The sequence below is a fragment of the Mesoplodon bidens genome, assembly GCF_964165515.1.
Source record: "Mesoplodon bidens genome assembly, chromosome: 11".
Classification (NCBI taxonomy): Eukaryota; Metazoa; Chordata; class Mammalia; order Artiodactyla; family Ziphiidae; genus Mesoplodon; species Mesoplodon bidens.
Window position 1 is genome coordinate 30,373,218 of NC_138167.1, and position 19,413 is coordinate 30,392,630.

General features: G+C 37.1%; 1 long non-coding RNA gene across 12 annotated transcripts in view; it reads left to right on the forward strand.

Moving 5' to 3' along the window:
* Positions 1-19,413, forward strand: part of LOC308625645 — a 259,830-nt gene that overhangs the window by 86,734 nt on the left and 153,683 nt on the right. For 11 of the 12 annotated variants that reach the window (XR_014017130.1, XR_014017131.1, XR_014017132.1 and 8 more), the window contains 2 exons: positions 4,675-5,137; positions 18,753-18,885. This is a non-coding gene — a long non-coding RNA (uncharacterized lncRNA). The remainder of the gene's footprint in view (positions 1-4,674; positions 5,138-18,752; positions 18,886-19,413) is intronic. The other variant, XR_014017141.1, reaches the window with a different exon arrangement.

A 19,413-nucleotide genomic window follows, 5' to 3' on the forward strand; every position in this document is an offset into this window, starting at 1 on the left:
GAAACAGAGAAGTAGAGAAGGATATCTAAATGCTGGGTGACAAATGAGGGTGATGGATGCCTATAATTTATACATCTAGAAATCTAATCTATCATTACTTTGGGAAGAACAGCATTTTATACGGTTAAGGATTGGCTACCTTTATAAATCTCTTACATTTTGGAATTCTCATAAGTTAAACAAATTTAGTTTCATTTATATTTAGGTATGTAATACAAAATGAATATTTGTACATTTTAAGTAGAAGTATATTGTACTTCCCTGGTGGCTCAGTGGTTAAGAATCCTCCTGCCAATGCAGGGGACACAGGTTCGAGCGCTGGTGCTGGAAGATCCCACATTCCATGGAGCAGCTAAGCCCATGCGCCATAACTACTGGAGCCTGCACTCTAGGGCCCGCGCACCACAATTACTGAGCCGAAGTGCCGCAATTACTGAAGCCTGCATGCCTAGAGCCCATGCTCCGCAATGAGAGAAGCTTCTGCAACGAGAAGCCCACTCACCACGATGAAGAGTAGCCCCCGCTCGCCGCAACTAGAGGAAGCCCGCATTCAGCAATGAAAACCCAACGCAGCCAAAAATAAAAAATAATAAATAATATTTTAAAAATAAATAGAAATATATTTGGCATATAACATTGTGTAAATTTAAGGGATACAACATACTGATTTTGATACATTTATATATTGTAGTATGATTGTCATTTTATCAATAATTAACACCTCTATCACTTTACTTAATTATCATTTCTCATCGTTTGAGTGGTTAGAATAACTAAGTTCTTATCTCTAAGGCTTATTTACTACTTGTTGCAAGTTTGTACCCTTAAACAACATATGTTCTATCCCATTCCTCCCCCGCCCCCATCCCCTGGTAACCACCATTTTACTCTGTTTCTACGAATTTGGCTTTTTTAGATTCCACATATGAGTGAATCATATAGTACTTATCTTTCTCTGTCTGACTTACCTCACTTAGCATAATGTCCTCAAGATTCATCCAGGTTATCACAAATGACAAGATGTCCTTCTTTGTCATGACTTAATAATATTCCATTTGTGTATATTATACCACAGCTTCCTAACAATTCATCTGTTGGTGGGCCTTAGCTTGTTTCCATATCCTGGCTATTGTGAATAATGCTGCAATAAACATGGGAGTGCATATATCTCTCAATATCCTGTTTTCATTTCCTTTAGGTATATACCCAGAAGTAGCATTGATGGGTCATATGGTAGATTTATTTTTAATATTTTGAGGAATTTCCATATTGTTTTCCATAGTGGCTGAACCAATTTATATTCCCACTAAGAGTGTACAAGGTTTCCCTTTTTTCCACATCCTTGCCAACAGTTGTTATCAATTGTCTTCTTAATGATAACCATTTAACAGGTGTGAGGTAATATCTCACTGTGGCTTTGATTTGCATTTCCCTGATGATTAGTGATATTGAGCATCTTTTCAGGTACCTGTTGGCCATTTGGATGTCTTTGGGAAAATGTCTGTTTAGTTCTTCTGCCCATTTTTTAATTGAATTGTTTGGTTTTTTGTTATTGAGTTGTATGAGTTTGTACATTTTAATATTCACAATTATACAGTATTCAAAAATATCCTATATCCTTATATCCTGTATCCTTCGGCACATGACTAAAAGAAAATTTATGCATCCAGAAATCCTTTTCTCAATTCCCTGACAGTGGCAAAGCCTGAAGGAAAAAATACAGGTTTCCACATTTTTTATGATAAGCCCTATTCTATGATGCTGGGTAATGCTGTCCTATTCGGGGCTTAGATTCATTTATTATCAAATATTTTCTAAATGTCTACTATATGCCAAGCACTGGGCTTGATTCTGGATACACAGTGGTGAATGAGATATACATTACCCTGCTTCCTGAAGCTTCTAGTCCCATGGTCAAGACAGACAAGGTAAATAATTACCAACTGTAAAAAGGTTATAAAAGAAAAGGAACTCTGGTAGGGAATATCTGGGGTGAAAGAGATGGACGAGGAAGACCTCTATGAAGAGATGACATTTAAATGGAATGCATGATAAAGTGGGGTAGGAGTGAGGTGTTGCTTTTGGTTGCTACCATCTATTTGAGCTATAGGTCTGAGCTAAATTTTTAAATATATTATCTAGCATCTCTATAATATGATGTCCACATTACAGATGAGCAAACCTAGGCCTTAGTTACCAAGGTCACAAAGCTAGTAATAAGGGGAAGGGGCAGGGAGACATAATCATGGGTCTGACTCCAGAGTTCATAGCCTTTGAAACTCTAATTCCATTTCCAGGAAAACTATCATAAAGGAATAACTAGAGATTCAAATACAAATTTAGGTAAAAGGATGATTCTCTCAACTCATTGTTTTTCAGTTTCCCACTAGTCTTTGATTTGGGGGATGAGGAGGGATTTCAGATGGAGTTATAGTTTCATTTAATCACACTCCTTATCTTCCAAACAGATAACCCCAGAGATTTATGGCCTATTGGTCATCACCAGCTTATATCTTAACCCAGCAATCTTATTTTAATATTTCTTTGTTAAATTTCCTGTAAATAGTCCAGCTTCTTAAATTCTTTTTGAATTTATCATAACATCTATCTGGCTCTCTCATTAGGGTTAATGAGTTAAAGAAAATCTTTTACATGTGTTAATTTTATATTTGCTTGAGAGTCATGATTTTATTTTTTTAAAATTATACTTTAACATGGAGGATAAAGAGTCTATCTTCATTACTCAGTTTTATTGTGTTTTATTGATGCTCGGTAAAGTGGGATTATTTGTAATTTGCTATGAGTACTTATTCCTATTACTTGATTTATAATTCACTGTATTCATTTATGTCTGTTAAACCTCCATAGAGGAGGTTTTATTCTTTTAAATTAGTGCTTTTACAAGGAAATCCTCAAAGATTTTCAATTAGGTGAAATATCCAAATTTGATGGACCCAATTAACATTGGCAGTCAGGACCCTAATGCCCAGAATAAACAAAGTAAGCAGAGGCCAATTTGGTGCTACAGCTAAAATTAAGTTAACATCATCATAGATCCTTCTGTACCTGATTTCCTCCTTTGCCTCATTCTCCTTTTATCCTCCGGTATATACTTTGCAAGGTATGTTGAGACAGGTATTTTAAAGAGCAGTTAAGTTGGCCAGTACTTCATATCTGTTTGCATGCCTTTTTTATTTGCCATTCAGTAAGGTGAATGGATACCCAATTGCTAACAGCATTATTTATGCTTAGGTTCTATGCCTACAGTGTTCCACTGATTTAAAAGAATGTAGATTCCAATTTGACAAGCAGTGTCCATTAATGGATTTTTCCATTTCTTTCAGTGGAAGTTAATGACAGTTAAGATTGCTTTGAATTTTGAGGAAACTCTTTGATATGAATAAAGTGGACTGAAAACGAAGCATTCACTTACTGATCACATCTCATTTGTCTACATTCCATTAATTCTATATAGTGCCATGCTCATTGACTTCAGGTGTTTTGTGTTTGTTATGCTAATGTGCTGTGGAAATAACACCTTTAAAATTTTCCAGCTCAAAGTATCCTACATAACAGTTGAAAGTGAAAACTTGAGCTTTGAGGGAAGCGGGTACTGTATCAACACCAACAGTACTTTTCAGTTTTGTAAAAACAGCAAAGTAGTTGAAATGTAAATGGCTCCAACTTTGCCTGATCATTACCGATAGCTGTTATGTATAAACCAGTTAGTCATCTCTCCACAATTAGGGACCAGGGAATTGCCACATTACTGAAAAAGAAACTAGAAGCTTCCTTTGTGTTTTATGTTTACTTGCTGTAGACAAGTTAAACCATTGTTAGGTCCTGGATGTTAAAGTTTCAAATAAGTCTCAAGACTTCTCATTGTGTCCTGAAACTTTAAACTTTTCTAAAGCAATTATCTTGCTTTGACAGTAACTGGTGAAGTGATGTTTGGCAAGTCAGTTAACCTCTACCTTCTAGGTTTCCTTATCTTGAAGGGGTGGCTATTGAAGTAGGTGACTGGGAAGATTTCTTTTTAGTAAGCATTTCTGAGTCTTTAATTTGGGCCTTTGTCTAATGATATCCAGAGATTTACAGGCTATAACTAATTTGTGAATTTTCTTTTAAAATAATTTCACTCTACATTAGTGTTTACAGTTTACATATTACTCCCAGAAGCAGGTTTGTCCCTTCATAACTAACAGCTTGTGGTGCATAGTAAGTGCTCAGTATACATGTTTGTTGTGAATTAATTAATTCATTCTACTACAAATGTTTAAACCTTCCTTGTTCAGGTTTGTGTTTTTCCAAGTATTAGAATAATAATAGATGAGAAAAACATTTGGCCTTTCCCATTTTTTTAACGGAAATGAGTTAATCGTGTCCATTATAATAGAAGGTAAATATTTTCTTAAGTGATTTGCCATAGGTAAAATGTGGAAAGAGCGCAGGATTTGGAGATAGAGGAACTTGTTTCTAGTCTGGTTCTGCAACTCAGCTGGACAAGTCATATCTCTTACCTGTAAAGTGGGAATAATATCTCACAGAGTTGTGATGTATAGCACTTCATCATCTGTGATTAACTTATACAACTCTACATGCTAGATTTAGATCTTTGATTAACTTATACAACTGTACATGCTAGATTTAGATCTCTTAATTCTTTTTCCCCAGGATTGAAATGGAAAACTGGAAAAGTTGATGAATTTATGCTCATAAAACCAAGTCGAAAAGCCAGGGCAGCTACGACAAGGTTGAAGTTCATCCATCAGAAGTGAATGAAACAGAAGGGTCAACCTCCCTAATCATTTTGATCACCAGGATAATGATGACTGACCAATTAGACTAGTCATTGATATCCAGCATAAAGATGGCCATAACAGATGTGATCATCCCCACTAGAGATAATTTAATGGAAAACAACAACCACTAATAACACACGATTGGAAGTAAGGAAACCTGGATTTAGACTCCTGCCAATGACAAAGAATATGATCTAAAGTTAATCACTCAATCTTTCTGAGCCCTAGTTTCCACTTCTGTGAAATTGTGGTTGGGAGTAAATGACTTTCATGTTTCTTATTTGGCATCATTGCTGATTCCTCTTCCAGCCATGCCTTCAAGTGATGGAGCTGAGGTAGGTATTTTCTTTTTGTTATATTTCTATGTCTTCTCAGATTTATCTGGAATGGCATTTTAAACTGTTCTTTATTTTGTGCCTACCAATCATTGTATTTTAGGTTAGTCAAAACATCAGTCTTGGCTTTTATGATTTGAAGTTTGGAGAAGATGTTTCCAAAGGAAATTTAAAGAGACTAATAATTAAATTTATCTGTTCACAATTCAGAGAATAAATTAGGCAGGCTCTTTTAACAGCAAAAATGATTTTCTCAACATAGTCCAAATTAATAAAACAAAATAATTGTAATATAAGATTATATATACTTAAATCATAAAATGGGACTTCTGATTTTATTAAATCAGATCAAATAAGGTTTTTCTTCCATAGCACATTATCACTCAAGCTTAAAAATATTTTGAAGGTAAGTAAAACAATATTCTAAGCTCATTTTTATGAGAGAAATTCTTCTCAGGAGAACTAAACCAGTATATTTACATTTTGACATTAAGACTGGTAAGGCTGGTAAACTGTCTTCAAGGAAACTAGAGAAAGTGGTCTCCCTTGAGACATGTAAATGTGAATCAACCTGGTGAGGCAATTCATGAATCAACCTTAAATAACTAAAATGAATCAAGACCTCTTTATAATATCACCTTGTCACCATTTATTCATTTACCTGTCAACCTTATTTGGATGTTATAAAGGCCAGCTAACTAAGAAGTGAAAACTCAGAGACATGCCTGAGGACTGTAAAATTTTCTTGAGGTAGGATCAAGCAGGATCGGGGCTAAGCACTGGGTCTCTGCAGCTGGCAACCTTTTGCTGCTTTGTTAGTGTCTACTATATTGGGTACATTGTTACTGGTACAAAATCAGGGTTCTGTGCAGCGAAGAGGAGGAAATGGCTGTTGGTTAGGGAACAAACACTGTCTTCCACACGTACTATCCAGCACACATATCTGATTGATTTCCTCTGAGTAAGTATCTGTTCAATCATTATTTCCAACTTTTACTCCCTTTCTTTTAAGCTATGGAGCTGCTAGAAAATAAAAAAGAAATCCATGCAAAGTAGAAAAACAAAAAAAGCAACTTCTTTCACTTGAATTACTGAGTTAACTGCCATGGAGTCACAGAACTCTGAAGAGCAGTTTGTAATGCACTCAAGTCTGCCAGTTTTTTAAAAATTGTGACATCCGAAAATAAGGACATAATTTGGGGCTAGTTTGGCAGGCACAAAAATGATCTGTCAACTCACTTGTTTATATCTGGTAGATGTTCTTTAACCCATCTCCTGTTTACCTATATACCAGATTAACCAAAATTTTCCATTCTGTCAGTAAAACTTGCCCATTGAGGCCCATAGTGCTGAAGACTCAAGGCTAGGGAGGCTATTCTCTAGTATACTCTGCATGTCCCTCTCGCAGTTGAGTAGTACACTTACCAAGACTTGGTTGTGCTTTTCTAAGCTGTTCATAATAGCTGGACTTGTTACTGCCATAATGTAATTTGAATATTATATAACCAAAGAAATGTAAATGCAAAAATAAAAACGCTATCTTTTGGGCTTCCCTGGTGGCGCAGTGGTTGAGAATCTGCCTGCTAATGCAGGGGACACGGGTTTGAGCCCTGGTCTGGGAAGATCCCACATGCCACGGAGCAACTAGGCCCGTGAGCCACAACTACTGAGCCTGCGCGTCTGGAGCCTGTGCTCCTCAACAAGAGAGGCCGCAACAGTGAGAGGCCCGCGCACCGCGATGAAGAGTGGCCCCCGCTTGCCACAACTAGAGAAAGCCCTCGCACAGAAACGAAGACCCAACACAGCCAAAAATAAATAAATAAATAAATTTATTAAAAAAAACAAAAAAAAACAAAAAAAAAACGCTATCTTTTGAGAACTGTGTTGACAAAAATTAACTCAAAATGGATCATTTGACCTAAAGCTAAAACTATAAAACATCTAGAAGAAAACATAGGAGACAATCTTTGAAACCTTGGCTTAAGCTAAAATTTCTTAGATGGAACACAAAAAGCACAAACTATAAAAGAAAAAAAAATACATTGAACTTCATTGAAATGAAAACATTTTGATCTTTTTTTTTTTTTTTTTTTTTGTGGTACATGGGCCTCTCACTGTTGTGGCCTCTCCCATGGCAGAGCACAGGCTCCGGACACGCAGGCTCAGCGGCCATGGCTCACAGGCCCAGCCGCTCCGCAGCATGTGGGATCTTCCCGGACCAGGGCACGAACCCGTGTCCCCTGCATCGGCAGGTGGACTCTCAACCACTGCGCCACCAGGGAAGCCCCACATTTTGATCTTTGAAAGAAGATGAAAAGAAAAGCTTGAACTGGGAGAAAATATTTGCAACACATATGCTTGATAAAAGACGTATCCACAATAATAAAGAATAAGAACTCTTACAATTCAATAAGATTATTCAATATTTATTATATGTAAGAAAAATAATAAACAGCCCAATTTAAAAACGATGGAAAGGGTTGAACAGGTAAGTAATGGATGGTGGATGTTAAGAGCCAGGTTTCTCTCTGTTGAAGAGGGAAGTTACAGATGAGCAAGAAGAGAAGGCTAGAATGAACTAGCCTTCTGTGATACTGGATTAGAGTCTGAGACATCTTATGCATCCCCTTAATACATACACAAATGGATAGATACAGAAACAATTATAGATCTGTATGTGGTTAGTACACACAATATCCTAGTTCTGTCTAAGAGGGCATAGGGGATTTCAAGTACAGCTGGGCCTCATGGGAACAGGAAAGTAGTCTCTATAATCTGGCCTCCTGATAACTCATCAGGTAGCTTCTCTCTCTCTTCTCATACTCTCTGTGGTCACATGGTGTCTTGGTTATCTCACCAAATGCTGCTATATTCTCCAGTTTTTCCTACACCTGGCTTTTCTGCTTATGAAACTGCATGCACATGGTTACAAATGGCCACCACCTTAAAAGTCCACATTAACTAATCACTCAGTGCCCACCACCATCTAACTGACTTAATCTCTATGTCTCTTAGATTTAGTTCTTTGGAGAGGATATCATTGAGCCAGCTTGGGTCACCTGTGTCTGGGGAGCAAGGTTACTTGTGTAAACATGGCTGCTGGGCAAGCAGCTTCATAGGTGTGTGACCTGTGCAGTCACACGGGGTCCTGGGCTCAGAAGGGCTCTCCACACTCACTTTAATGTTCCACTGTCACTATCATGAAATTCTTAATTTTCAAATGAGGGCCCCATAAATGATGTAGCCAGTTCTGTCGCTGGGCTCAGCTGTGGGGCAAGATTTGGTGGTGTGAGTAGATTCTCTTATAAGGAGATACTGGCGATAGGAAAATTTGGTGTATTTAGAGTCTTAATTTTCAAAACTAGGCTTCTCCCTTCTTTGAACTCACATCCCTGCTTAGTGCCTCATTCATCTTAACAGAAAATATTGGCTCCTAATAGGCACTATTCTGTGCTAGGCACTGAAAACACTCAGTGAACAAGACAGATTTAGTTCTTTGTCATGGAACATAGTGTCAAGCCAAGTTTACCCCAGTCCTAGAGTTACTGCCTTGTTCAGTTCTTTCTCCAGGAACTGGCATTTTGTCATGACCCTTCTATCCTGAAGCTTCCTGTCTGCTCTAGTCATAATTTGGGCAAGTGTAACTGAAAGGCATACCTGGGACCTTAGGGGCAGAGACTGGTAGGGAAAAGAAGCCAGTAATAAGATTTGTAGATTTGCCAGGCTGAAGGTTCCTTTATTGCCCCACTTCAAGCACACTCAGTCCCAACAAACTGATAGTTGGCAGCCTAATATGGCAAGTCCAAAGGGCATAGTAAGCTTGCTTCCAGCTGTCATTAATATCCAAGTTAGTCTTATCTGATAGGAAGTGGGAGTGCAAGGCATCAGGGAGTAGTAAAACTCAGATGGGTAGCAACATTGTGGTTTTAAGTCCTGGATTTATTTTGTAGCAAGATCCTTAGCTAGTAGCTGGGACTATAAGGAAACAAGGCCTACCTAGTGGAAAGTGCTGGAAGAAGTAGGGAGGAGGTATGACAGTCAAGTATATAGATGCTCAGATATTAATAAAGATCAAATAAGGAAGCCAATGCAGAATACATCTTAGAAGGCCTTAAGAGAAGGCTGAGATCCCTGGACTCCCCTCAAATCATGGTCAACACAACACCATGACTATTTTTAGATCCAACCAGCTGCTGATGCTTCCTCATATTGCTCAGAAGTGGCTCAGGGACCAAGTGCGGCTGAGTCCACAGGTTGAAGATATCAGAATCTACAACTGATCGAATTTGCTTAAATGCATAAATCTGTGAATATTGTTAGCTCTGCAGTTATTCATTGCTGAAAGTTAATCACTTTTTCAGGTACTCATCTACTTTGTGGTATACTTCCCTTATAGAGCATCCTTTATGATGTTTCCTGCAATAAAGCCAGTTTGCTATGGCAGAAGTTGCTAACCCTTCTTCCTGTTAGGAAGAGAACACCTGAATTTGGCTGATCACATGACTGCCCAGCTTTATTTCTCAGCATCCCAGGCAGCAAGATGTGGCCTATAGAAGACTAAGTTTTGCCAGTGTGATGTGACTGGAAATGATGTGTGCAGCTTCAGCATCATTTCCTTAAGAATAAAGCTGCTTGCTTGGGACTCCTACTTTCCTTCTTTCCACTGGCTGGATAATGGCTACAACTGCAGCAGTGTCCTTGATGTGAAGAGTGGCAGAAATAGCAATCTGGGTCCCAGGATGATCTCACCAAATTGAGCCCACCCACCAATTTGGGACTGTTAAGTGAGAGAAAAACAACTACTTTTTAACCCACTGTTTTTGGGGTCTTTTTATTATAATGGTGTAGCCTATACTCTAATTCACCCATTTGTTGAGGACTGCTTTGTACCAGGCATTAGGTACCAATGCTCTAAGCATTTGTACATATTATCTCACTCAGTTCTCTTGACTACACTCTCAAGACAATACTAATATCCCTAATTTATAGGTTGCTAAATTGAGGTTCAGACAAGTTAAGCAACGTACTCAAGATTCCATAGCTACTAAACGACACAAGGATTCAGATTCAGGGTTGTTTGACTACATAGTCCTTGCTGTATCTCCCACATTTTGCTACTGAGCCTTCCAGGATTTTTGTTTCCTCTGCTAGTGTGGCCTTGTAGAAATGTCAGTTGCAGATAGTAAAACATTCCCCTCCCCGTGTCGCACTTTCTTCATCAAGAAAAAGCAGAGAGTTTAATACACATTATTATTAAAGGTAATAAAACAAGTGGGATGGGCCATTTCCAGTTATCTTGTTTACCCCTTTGATTCTATCTGCAGCTTCTTCTTGTAACATTATTAATGAGGTTATAACTCTGTGTACCCAAGGAGTCATTTTCTGTGATGTTTCCTTTTCTGATATATAACTGAAGGGAAGCTCTGAGACTATTAGAAGAATTAACCTTTCAACTATATAAGATTCTTATTGCTTGTATATATTTTTTAATTACAGGAGAATGTCATCAGTAGATATAAGTATAGTCTCTACTTTCATGAGCAACATAGTGGTCGGTATACAGTATTGCTTTTTTTTTATCTGGGGAAGCCTCAGTAGCAGGAAGGGTATGAGTTAGGTAGAACTGAACTCTAGCAAAGTGTTACTTTACGATTGAAAAGCAGGAAGTACTGAGATTAAAAACACATGAATATCTTCAGGAGAAGATTAAAAACACACCAATATCTTCAGGAGACAGTTGTGAGTGTGTGGTATTGGGAGAGAGGATGTGGTCTAAGTCATATAAATAACAAATACTTGAGTTCACTAATTGTCAGGCACTGCAGGCATACCTCATTTTATTGCACTTTATCGTGCTTCACAGATATTGTGTTTTTTACAAGTCAAAGATTTGTGGCAACCTGTGTCAAGGAAGTCTATCAGCTCCATTTTTCCAACAGCATTTGCTCACTTTGTGTCCCTGTGTCACATTTTGGTAATTCTTACACCATTCCAAACTTTTTCATTTTTATTATATTTGTTATGGTGATCTATGATCAGTGATCTTTTTTTTTTTTTTTTTTTGGGCTGCGTTGGGTCTTCATTGCTGCATGTGGGCTTTCTCTGGGTGTGGCAAGCGGGGGCTACTCTTCATTGTGGTGCGCGGGCTTCTCATTGCAGTAGCTTCTCTTGTCGCAGAGCATGGACTCTAGGCGTGTGGGCTTCAGCAGTTGCAGCACACGGGCTTCAGTAGTTTTGGCACGTGGGCTCAGTAGTTGTGGCTTGCAGGCTCTAGAGTACAGGCTCAGTAGTTGTGGCACATGGGCTTAGTTGCCCCGAGACATGTGGAAATCTTCCTGGACCAAGGATCAAACTCACGTCCCCTGCATTGGCAGGCGGATTCTTAACCACTGCGCCACCAGCGAAGCCTCGATCAGTGATCTTTGATGTTACTATTGTAATTGTTTTGGCGCCCCATGAACCATGACCATATAAGACAGAGAACTTAATCCATAGATGTTGTGTGTTCTGTCCGCTCCATTGACTGACTGTTCCCTCATGTTTCAATCTCTCTCCCTCTCCCGCTTCGGGCCTCCCTATTCCCTGAGACACATCAGTATTGAAATTAGACCAATTAATAATCCTACAATATCCTCTAAGTGTTCAAATGAAAGGAAGAGTTATACACCTTTCACTTTAAATCAGAAGCTAGAAATGATTAAGCTTAGTGGGAAAGGCATGTTGAAAGCTGAGATAGGCCAAAAACTAGGCCTCTTGTACCAAACAGTTAGCCAAGTTGTAAATGCAAAGGAGATGTTTTCGAAGGAAATTAAAACTGCTACTCCAGTGAACACATGAATGATAAGAAAGTGAAACAGCCTTATTGCCCATATGGAGAAAGTTTTAGCGTTCTGTATAGAAGATCAGACCAATCACAGCATTCCCCTTAAGCCAAAGCCTAATCCAGAGCAAGCAAGGCCCTAACTCCCTTCAAGTCTATGAAGGCTGAGAGAGGTGAGGAAACTGAAGAAGCTAGCAGAGATTTGTTCATGAGGTTTAAGGAAAGAAGTCATCTCCATAACATAAAAATGCAAGGTAAAGCAGATAGTGCTGTTGTAGAAGCAGCAGCAAGTTATCCAGAGGATCTAGTTAAGATAATTAATGAAGGTAGCTACACTAAGCAACAGATTTTCAGTGTAGAGGAAACAGCCTTCCATTGAGGACAGTGCCATCTCAGACTTTCATAGAGAAGTCAATGCCTTTCTTCAAAGCGTCAAAGGACAGGCTAATGCAGCTGGTGACTTGAAGTTGAAGCCAGTGCTCATTTGTCATTCTGAAAATCCTAGGAACCTTAAGAATTATGCAAAATCTGCTTTGCCTGTGCTCTATCAATGGAATAACAGAGCCTGGATGACAGCACATCCGTTTATGACACAGTTTACTAAATATTCTCAGCTCACTGTTGAGACCTACTGCTCAGAAAAAAAAAATTTCTTTTAAAATATGACTGCTCATTGACAGTGCACCTCGTCACCCAAGAGCTCTGATGGAGATGTACAATGAGATTTATGTTGTTTTCATGCCTGCTAACACAACATCCATCTTGCGGCCTATGGATCAAGGAGTCATTTCGACTTTCAAGTCTTATGATTTAAGAAATAGCATTTCGTAAGGCTATAGCTGCCTTCACAGATAGTGATTCCTCTGATGGATTTGGGCAAAGTAACTTGAAAACTTTCTGCAAAGCATTCACCATTCTAGATACCATTAAGAACATTCGTGATTCATGGGAAGAGGTCAAAATATCAGCACGAACAGGAGTTTGGAATAAGTTGATTTCAACCCTTTTGGATGACTGAGGGGTTCAAGACTTCGGTGGAGGAAGTAACTGCAGATGTGGTGGAAATAGCAGGAGAACTAGAATTAGAAGTGGAACCTGAAGATGTGACTGAATTGCCGCAATCTCATGCTAAATCTTGGACGGATGAAGAGTTGCTTCTTAAGGATGAACAAAGAAAAGTGATTTCTTGAGATGGAATCTACTCCTGGTGAAAATGCTGTGAAGATTGTTGAAATGACAGTAAAGGATTTAGAATATTACATCAATTTAGTTGATAAAGCAGCAGCAGGATTTGAGAGGATTGACCTCAATTTTGAAAGAAGTTCTATTGTGGGTAAAATTTTACCAAACAGCATGGTATGCTACAGACAAAATGTTGGTGAAAGGAAGAATCAACCAATGTGGCAGATGTCATTGCCGTCTTATTTTAAGAAACTGCCACAACCTCCCCAGCCTTCAGCAACCACCACCCTGATCAGTCAGCTGCCGTCAACTTCGAGGCAAGACCCTCCACCAGTAAAAAGATTAGGACTCACTGAAGCCTCAGATGATGGTTAGCATTTTTTGGCAATAAAGTATTTTTTATATATGTCCATTTTTTTAGATCTAATGCTATCACACACTTAATAGATTACAATATAGTGTAAACATAACTTTTATATGCACTGGAAAACCAAAAAATTAGTGTGACTCTCTTTATAGCAATATTCACTTTGTTGAGGTGGTCTGGAACCGAACCTACAGTATCCCCGAAGTATGCCTGTATACCTGGCAACAGGGATACAAAGATAAATAAGACACAGGCTTCATGTACCTGGTATTTTGCCTTTGCTTTTTAATTCGAGTTACTATAGGTTTATTCCTTGGGTTTTCTTCATTGTAGCCTATAGAAAATAAAATTTGCTTTAAAAAAAAGAATTTCAAGTGATAATGATGTTCAGACCTAGAACTAGCTCATCCCTCATTGGTATCACTAACCAAAACTACAATTTCTGCTTGGATGATTCAGAAGAAATAATAAAAAGGGTCATAGGATCAGGAGAAAGGGACAAAAGGAACTTGAAGTGTTTGGGGTCAGGAGACAGGGTTTTGCTTCAGACTCTAGAATGAAATAGAATCTGAAATAGATTTTCTGAGTTGAAAAATCTGGGTTAGAACCTTGGCCTTGCTCTATAACTTCAGGCAAACTACTTCAATGTTCAGCACATTTATTGGAAACTGACTATGAGTCAAACACTGAACTAGGTGTATATGGTAGTGAACATCATAGACAAAGTTCCTGTCCTCATGTCAGTTTAGTGGTACATATTTGAGGAAATAAAGCCCATAAGAGAATAGACAAGTACTATTTTAGAAAGCGAGTTCAGGAAAGATGTCTCTGAGAAGGTGTCATTTGAGCTGAGACTTAAATGAAGCAAAGATATTGCTTTAGGGAATTTTAGTAGTTTCTGAGCTTTAGTTTTCTCACTGTAAAATGAAAAATAATAAAGGTCTACCTATGGGGTTGTTAAAAATAGAATGAGATAGTATATGGGGTTAGTAAACTATAGTGACTAATCAAAAGTGAGGTATTATTACTTCTACTGTTACTCTCATGTTTCTCTTTGAAAATAATGTTCCAGGCATTTTCAGAGGTTGGGAGGGAGAAAGGAGCAGATTACAGAAAATGTTAAAGAGCATAAAAAAAGAAGTTTAACCTACTTCATAATTTAGTATCATGCATCTGTGGTACTTATTCATCCTTTTTTATAATCCAGTCTTTAAATCACAATTCTGTAACAATTCATTTTTTTGAAAGTAACATTTTTTCCCAAATTTAAAGGTAATCTTTATTGAAGTATACTTTACCTACAATAAAATGCACCTATTATATGCATACAGTTCAATGCATTTTGAGAAATGAATACAACTATGTAGTAAGTACCACAAACAAATATAGAACATTTCTATCATCCTTTGTGTCCTTTCCCTTTTAATCCTTTCCACACTTAATCCCAGGCAACTACTAATCTGTTTTCTGTCACTATAGATCAGTTTGCCTGTTCTAATAAATTTTATATAAATGGAAGCATACAGTGTGAAATTCTTTTTTTTTTTTTTAATTTATTTTATTTATTTATTTTTTTGTGGTACGCATGCCTCTCACTGTTGCGGCCTCTCCCGTTATGGAGCACAGGCTCTGGACGTGCAGGCTCAGTGGCCATGGCTCAGGGGCCAGCCGCTCTGAGGCATGTGGGATCTTCCCGGATCGGGGTACGAACCCGTGTCCCCTGCATCGGCAGGCGGACTCTCAACCACTGTGCCACCAGGGAAGCCCGGGTGTGAAATTCTTGAGTTTTTTTTTTTTTTTTTTTTTTTTTTACTCAGCATGTTTTCAAGATTCATCTATATTGTTGCATGCATCTGAAGTTTGTTTTCGTTTTATTGCTGAGTAGTATTCCATGGCATGGATTTAGAGCAATTTGTTTATCTAGTCACCTGTTGATGGACATTTGGATGGTTTCTAGTTGTGGGCTTTTGTTAACAAAGCTGCTATGAATACTCATGTAAAGGCTCTGTGTGGATCTCTTTTCATTTCTCTTTGGTAAATATCTAGAAGTAGGGTTACTAGGTTGTATGTGTTTAACATTATGGGAAACTGCCAAATTCTTTTCCAAAGTGGTTGTGCCATTTAAAATTCCCACAAGCAATATACGAGTGTTCCAATTGCTCTGTATTTTCACCAACACTTTATATTATCAGTCTTTCTAATTTAAGCCATTCTAGTAGGTGTGAAGTGGCATCTCATTGTGGTTTCATTTTACATACCTATGATGACTAATGATGTTGAAGGTTTTTTCGTGTGCCTATTGGTTATTAATATATTTTGTGAGGTACTTATTTAAATCTTTTGCCCATTAAAAATTTTTTTTTCTTCTTATTTTTTGCTGTAAGGATGCTTTATATTTTTTGGATACAAGTCTTTTGTCTGATGTATGTATAGTGAATATTTTCTACCCAATCTTTGGCTTGCTCTTTTTATTTTTTAAGAGAATCTATTTGAAGAGTAAGATTTTAAGATTGACTTAGTCCAATTTATCAATTTTTTTCTTTGATGATTAATTTTATTTTTTCTACTTTCTATGAAACATTTATATACCCCAAGTCCATGAATACTTTCTTCTGTTTTCTTCTAGAAATATATATATATATATATATATATATATATATATATTTGTATATTGACATAGTATCCTGTGGCCTTGCTATACTCATATTTATTTTAATAGCTATTTTTGTAGATTATTTTGGATTTTCTGTGTAAACAATCATGTTTATGAGGGAAAAAAAGTGTTTTATATTTCCAATGTGTATGCTCCTTATTTCTTTTTCTTGACTTATTTTACACTGGCTGTATTGAATATAGGTTGGTTGTGTGAGTGAACATCCTTCTTTATTCTCAATTACAAGGGAAAAGTGTTCAATCTTTCACCATTAAGTGTGATGTTAGCTTTCGATTTTCCATGTGTATCACCAATGATTATTTTTTTTATCATGACAGCTCCTGAAGTTTGTCAAATGCTTATTCAGCATCTATTATGATGATCATGTGCTTTTGCTACTTTAATTTGGTGAATTACATTGATTAATTTTTGAATATTAAACCAACTTTGCATTTCTAGGACAAATCTCATTGTCTAGATATATTAACTTTTTAATATGTTGCTAGATTTGAATTCATAATATTTTATTTCAAATTTTTAACTTTTTTCTTCTTGTAATGCCTATCTGATTTTGGTATCAGGATAGTGTGGCCTCATAAAAAAAGTTGTGAAGTGTTCCCTTGTTTACTTTCTATATTGTGTGGGATTACCACTTTTCCTTCCTTAAATGCATGATAGAATTCATCAGTGAAGCTTCTCGCCTTCTGATTGCCCCTTTTGTCCTATTATCACAGTTAGTCTTTTCTAACAATTTCTGACTTGAACTATTCTGGATATTAATTACTTAACCAAAGAGTATTTGCTGATAAATAGATACTGCCTGAGACTGATAGTTAAAAACTAGTCATAACTTGATAAGAAAAATGAGAGTTTAGCTCACTTAACATTATTCCTGTCTTTTCTCCTTTCCTCCGTATGTTTGATATTTTTATTTTTATTTCTTCTACTGTACATCTTTATAGCTCTAGTGTATATTCATAACCCTCTATTTCTTGTTCCATTAACTTTCAACAATCTCATTTAACTCCCATTTTTTAAGTTCATAGTATGAATGCATCTATTTTATTTTTTACTTTTCATCCTCTTTCCATATCCTACCTCCTGTCAACTAAACGTTAAATTTTTGCTGTCAAGGATGTTGAAATTTGCATTTTGTCTTACAAACACAACTAAGTCTTCTATATTTTGCCATAAGTTAACTCTTAAAGTTGAAAAGCACTAGAGGGTCTTTATATTATTATGACAGTAAAATTTATTCAACGCCAGCCTAATTTACTATGCCAAGATTATATTTTCTTCTTTATAGAGTCAAAGTAAAACTTCTCGCCTTTTTGAAGGAAAATGTTACTAGTATTAAGGTCAACTGTATACTCTTTGTTACACTTTTATTAACCAGTAGCTTCATTTTAATTTTTTTCTTAGACCATGTGTTTCATGTATTTTTATTTTATTTTGTTTTTCCTGGGTTTCTGTTTACATTTCTTTTCTGCTTGCATTATTTGCCTCTGTCATGTATTAGTTTCCTTTTGCTGCTATAACAAATTACCATAAACTTGGTGCCCTATAACAATGCACATTTATTATCTTACAGTTCAGTAGTTAAGAAGTTTAAAATGGGTTGGTAGGGCTGCATTCCTTCTGGATGTTCTAGGAGAGAATTTGTTTTCTTGCCTTTTCCAGTTTCTAGAGACTACATCCACATTTGTGTCCTCCTGATCCTGCATTACTCCAACTTCTGTTTCTATTGTAACACCTCCTTCTCTCACTCTGATCCCCTGTCTCCTTCTTCTTACTAAGGACTCTTATGATTACATTGGATCTACCTGGCTAATCCAGGATAGTGCTCTCATTTCAAGATTCTTAATTTAATCACATCTGCAGAGTCCCTATTGCCATGTAAAGTAACATATTCACAGGTTCTGGGGACTAGGATGTGGACATCCTTGGGGAGCCATAGTCATATGTACCATATTTTGCAACTTCTCAATCATACTTTACTTCAGCAAAAAAATAAACGCTTAGGAGTATCCTGGGGAATCAAATTTTCTCCACAATTATTTCCCAGTTAGTTTTTTCCTCCATGCTTTTCCTGGCACTAACCTTAGTATAGAACAGGAATTTATATTTTCCAGTCTTATACATCTCAAGATTACTAGACTGTCATCCATCTTGGATATTAGGCAGAAAAAGCCTTTTGAACAAAGATGTATATGCTTCTTTTCCCATTTCTAGTTCAACTGAAAGTTGTCAATTTCTTGGAGAGACCTACCTGAAGCCTCAAAGAATAGTCAATGCATTATAACATCCAGGTTTGTCCTTCCAAGGCTCTGAATGTTGCATTCTTATTAAGTATACTGTCTGAAACCCAAGAATCAGCAGACAATTAACTAGCTGTGTGCCACCACGTAATAAAGACTAGCACTTGACTTTTTAGCTACATGCAAAAGCCACTCAGTGTATGTCATACACCTGGTCACTGTGCTAATTCCGTGTTGGGTGTAATGATGAATATCATGGTTCTATGATGGTTTAATGAGACTTAATCCTGGGATTTTATACGGACAATTGAAAATAGAATTGTTTTTTTCTTTAGGGTTTTCATACTGGTAGAGATGTCAGTTTGGAGCTGCTGGTAGCCATCTTGGTATCATAAGGAGAGAGTCTACCTGAAAGAAAAACCAACAAAGAGAAAAAGTAGAGCTATGAGTTGGAAAGACAGAGAGATGGTGAGTCCAATGACAACTATATTTTCCCAGTAAGTAGGTGGCCTTTTCATTTTGTTGATAGTTTCCTATGCTGCACAAAAGCTTTTTAGTTTGATGTAGTCCCATTTGTTTATTTTTGCTTTTGTTTCCTTTGCCTGAGGAGACATATCCAAAAATAATATTGCTAAGACAATTGTCAAAGAATGTAATGCCTGTGTTGTCTTCTAGGAGGTTTATGGTGTCCAGTCTTACATTTAAATATTTAATCCATTTTGAGTTTATTTTTGTATATGATATGGGAAAGTAGTCCAGTTTGAATCTTTTGCATGTAGCTGTCCAGTTTTCCAGTTTATTAAGGAGGCTGTCTTCTCCCCATTGTATATTCTTGCCTTCTTTGTCACAGATTAATTGATCCCATAAGATCATTCATTTCTGGGCTCTCTATTCTGTTCCACTGATCTAGTGTCTGTTGTTGTGCCAGTACCATACTGTTTTGATTACTGTAGCTTTGTAGCTACAGTTTGAAATCAGGGTGCATGATACCTCCAG